This window comes from Eriocheir sinensis, chromosome 17 (assembly GCF_024679095.1).
Source record: "Eriocheir sinensis breed Jianghai 21 chromosome 17, ASM2467909v1, whole genome shotgun sequence".
NCBI lineage: Eukaryota > Metazoa > Arthropoda > Malacostraca > Decapoda > Varunidae > Eriocheir > Eriocheir sinensis.
Window position 1 is genome coordinate 9,879,185 of NC_066525.1, and position 4,534 is coordinate 9,883,718.

Below are 4,534 nucleotides of genomic sequence, written 5' to 3' on the forward strand. Positions count from 1 at the left end.
CGAATGATGACACATATAGATCTGAGAATCAAAATACGTAAGTTCTTCAAGGGCATTACTCAGCAGGAAATAAGACGTATGTAAGAAGCACGAAAACTTACACAAAGCTCAAATATGGGTTTTTTTCTTATCGGGTGGAATCTAAAGCCCAAAATTATCTTTATCAGCGGTTTAAACTAAAAAAAAAAAGCAATCTGAGAATCGAAGTGCTGACGTAACTCATATTTGGAGCAGAACCTATAAAAGTATACAAGAAAGGAACATGTATCAGAACCACGAAGCCTTAAACAATGTAAAAAAAATAAACAAATCTAAGAATCAAAGCACACAGCAGTTACTTGATGACGAAGAAATAGTTATAAATATTAGGAGAAATTTATAAGTAACACGGAATCTTGTAAATAATTATTCGTGCATGGGATCTGAGAATCAAAAGAACGTAAGACTGCTTGAAACCACCACGAACAAACAAACGAAAGGAGACGTGAGCACACAATAAGCAGCACGAAACCTTAAAAATGTGAATGACCTGATGAGCTTCGTTTCTTACAAGGCAGGATGGGCGTCACGGGGGAGGGGCCGCCGGGAAGAATGATGGAGGGACGGAGGAAGAGACGGAGGGTGAAGGGAGGAACGAATGAGAGGGAGGGGCGGGTGGGGAGGGAGGAGGGATGGATGATGAGGGGAGGGGCGGATGCTTGAAAAAGGTGGAGAGGAAGGAGTGAGAAGAAAGAGGTTGAAAAAAAGGGAGTGTAGAAGAGTGAGAGAGAGAGAGAGAAGAGAGACGTGCAGTGTAGGTAAATATAGTATTTATAAAGAGAACAGCGACATATGCTTGAAAAAAAAAAGTGAAGAGAAAGGAATAAGAGGAAAGAAAGAGTGAGGGCTAGGGTAACACGAGGAAGGAAAGGCCTGCGGTGTCACCAGGTAGGAAAAGGATGTGAAGAAGAACGAATGAAGAAGGCAGGACGGAAACTCCAGTCCAGCCTTATTTCCGTCTTTATATTTCCGGTTCTCGTGAGTGCTTTGTTTATATTAGGTGTTCTAGATGTACATATTATTTATTGTTTATCGAGCTTCCACTTGGATGTCTATTACATTCGGTTGGACCATGACTGTTGACCCTAAGGGAGTCTATTTTTTTATTTTTTTTATCTGCAGCCATCTTTGTAGACTCCCCTTACTTAGTTCTTCAATCATATACTGCACTTCGCCACTAGTCTCGCTAATAAGAATGTTACCTGCAAATAGCAAATTACTTAGAAATTCGGTTCCTATTCTAATTCCTTTAGTCCTCCAGTTAAGCTTTTTGATATTTCCTCTATACACGCTGTAAATAGCATAGATGATAAGGTGTCGCTCAATTGATTTTTTTTCTTTTTACGTGTTCGCCTATAGCGCCGGTAGGCTTTCTTCAGGGGCCAGGTGGTCGGCCCAAGCCCGTCATGGCGCAGGCAATTTTTAATAGTGGCGCCATTTATTCTTGGCTCATGCTGCCCGCCGGAACTTATCCTTGATTCACTTGGACGGTTTCTTCTAGAGTCCGGGTTGATGGGTGGTCTTCAGGACAGCATGTGGGTAGTCTTAGGCCACTCGGCGGTGACTGAAAAATCCCAGCTGGTAGCGTGGTTATTCGAACCCGCGTCGTCCAGCACGCAGCGAATGCAGGGCCCGCACGTTAACCACTCAGCCACCGCCTACCCTTGTTGATGATGTTGTTTTAATTGTTATTGGGGCATTTTCTGTATCCGCACAATGTTAGATAGTCGCTCCTCCATCTTTATATATGTATCTACAAAATATTTCCTTTGCGCTCTGCTCTCGAATAGCATTTAGCCCTGTCATTGTTTCACTGAGTCGAAGGCCTCCTCGTGGTCAGGGAACGCCAAACAAGCGGTTTTCTCTATTACCTGATTCACTCTCTGGATGTGATCCCTGATTGGGAAGCCTCTACGAGGCCTGTTCCAACTTAATCTAATTTTATCAAAGTATCATGATCTGATGTGTCTGTAATAATGTCAAAATGTTATCTTATCTGATAGTAAATCCCACAAGAGATTAATCAAGGGGTCAGAATATATAAAAAAAGGAGTGACAATAAGTTAAGATACAAAACGTTCATGGCACTATTATTCTTGAACTTTCCTTGGCGTCAATCAGTCATATCCTGCAATTCGCCACTTTTCTCGCTAAAAAAAAAAGTCATCAGCAAATTAAAGCTCACTTAGATATCCGTTTCCTCTTCTGATTCCTTTATTTCTTTATTATATTCAAGGCATATTTAAGCATATAAACGAATGGTTTCCTGAGTGTGTGTGTGTGTGTGTGTGTGTGTGTGTGTGTGTGTGTGTGTGTGTGTGTGTGTGTGTAAACCAATAAGTTTCTTTACACACGTTAAATGTGAGAAAGAGCAAGGAAAAAAATGGAAAGTACCCCCTTCCGGGACCCTCCTAAGCCACGGTCCAGTTTATGACGTCACTCAGGCCGCTGCAACACAGCCTCCATGACACTTCAGCTTCGAAGAGTGTAGGTGAATGACAGTTTTAATATTTTAATACATTTTTTTTGTTTGCAATCAGAACACTGACAAATACATAAGATTGGACAATGGAACATGTATTCGTCTCAACAAAGCAGGTTTTACATCAAAATGTTTATTATTTAAGCAAAAATGCTTTAAGCAAAAAAGCACATCGTGATTTTACTTAAGAAACGAGCGAGTGTGTGTGTGAGTGTGTGTGTGTGTGTGTGTGTGTGTGTGTGTGTGTGTGTGTGTGTGTGTGTGTGTGTGTGTGTGTGTGTGTGTTAAGGAGGGGTGGTGTAATAAACTCGCACCTCTCCATTAACTCCAGTGGTGTGTGTGTGTGTGTGTGTGTGTGTGTGTTAAGGAGGGGTGGTATAGTAAACTCGCACCTCTCCATTAACACCAGTGGAGTGTGTGTGTGTGTGTGTGTGTGTGTGTGTTAAGGAGGGGTGGTGTAATAAACTCGCACCTCTCCATTAACACCAGTGGAGTGTGTGTGTGTGTGTGTGTGTGTGTGTGTGTGTGTGTGTGTGTGTGTGTGTGTGTGTGTGTGTTAAGGAGGGGTGGTGTAATAAACTCGCACCTCTCCATTAACACCAGTGGAGTGTGTGTGTGTGTGTGTGTGTTAAGGAGGGGTGGTGTAATAAACTCGCACCTCTCCATTAACACCAGTGGTGTGTGTGTGTGTGTGTGTGTGTGTGTGTGTGTGTGTGTGTGTGTGTGTGTGTGTGTGTGTGTGTGTGTTAAGGAGGGGTGGTATAGTAAACTCGCACCTCTCCATTAACACCAGTGGTGTGTGTGTGTGTGTGTGTGTGTGTGTGTGTGTGTGTTAAGGAGGGGTGGTGTAATAAACTCGCACCTCTCCATTAACACCAGTGGAGTGTGTGTGTGTGTGTGTGTGTGTGTGTGTGTGTTAAGGAGGGGTGGTGTAATAAACTCGCACCTCTCCATTAACACCAGTGGTGTGTGTGTGTGTGTGTGTGTGTGTGTGTGTGTGTGTGTGTGTGTGTGTTAAGGAGGGGTGGTATTGTAAACTCTCACCTCTCCATTAACACGAGTGGTGTGTGTGTGTGTGTGTGTGTGTGTGTGTGTGTGTGTGTGTGTGTGTGTGTGTGAGAGAGAGAGAGTGAGAGAGAGAGAGAGAGAGAGAGAGAGTGTGTGTGTGTGTGTGTGTGTGTGTGTGTGTGTGAGAGAGAGAGAGAGAGAGAGAGAGAGAGAGAGAGAGAGAGAGAGAGAGAGAGAGAGAGAGAGAGAGAGAGAGAGAGAGAGAGAGAGAGAGCGATCCACGTTCGAAGCACACTGAAGCAGGTATCAGTAGGCCGTCATCACCGAGTCGCGGAACGGTAATACTCATCCTGTCAACACTATGCTCTCCATCGCGCATCACTCCCAGCACCGGTCCATGAGACACAATTCGATGCAGCTCATGACAGGGCACGGCTGCTCCTCAATCATGCCTTTCATCGGCATCACTCCCAGCACCGGTCCATGAGACACAATTCGATGCAAGCTCATGACAGGGCACGGCTGTTCCTCAATCCTGCCTTTCATCGGCATCACTCCCAGCACCGGTCCATGAGACACAATTCGATGCAAGCTCATGACAGGGCACGGCTGTTCCTCAATCCTGCCTTTCATCGGCATCACCCCAGCACCGGTCCATGAGACACAATTCGATGCAAACTCATGACAGGGCACGGCTGTTCCTCAATCCTGCCTTTCATCGGCATCACTCCCAGCACCGGTCCATGAGACACAATTCGATGCAAACTCATGACAGGGCACGGCTGTTCCTCAATCCTGCCTTTCATCGGCATCACTCCCAGCACCGGTCCATGAGACACAATTCGATGCAGGCTCATGACAGGGCACGGCTGCTCCTCAATCCTGCCTTTCATCGGCATCACTCCCAGCACCGGTCCATGAGACACAATTCGATGCTGGCTCATGACAGGGCACGGCTGCTCCTCAGTCCTGCCTTTCATCAGCATCACTCCCAGTACCAGCCAT

General features: G+C 45.3%; 1 long non-coding RNA gene across 1 annotated transcript; it reads right to left on the reverse strand.

Moving 5' to 3' along the window:
• Positions 1-2,720: 2,720 nt before the first annotated feature.
• On the reverse strand, positions 2,721-3,321 carry LOC126999921 (uncharacterized). Its single transcript, XR_007753663.1, has 3 exons — positions 3,180-3,321; positions 2,914-3,107; positions 2,721-2,835 (listed from the first exon to the last, which is right to left on the reverse strand). It is a non-coding gene; the product is annotated as an uncharacterized LOC126999921 (long non-coding RNA).
• Between the last annotated feature and the right edge of the window lie 1,213 nt (positions 3,322-4,534).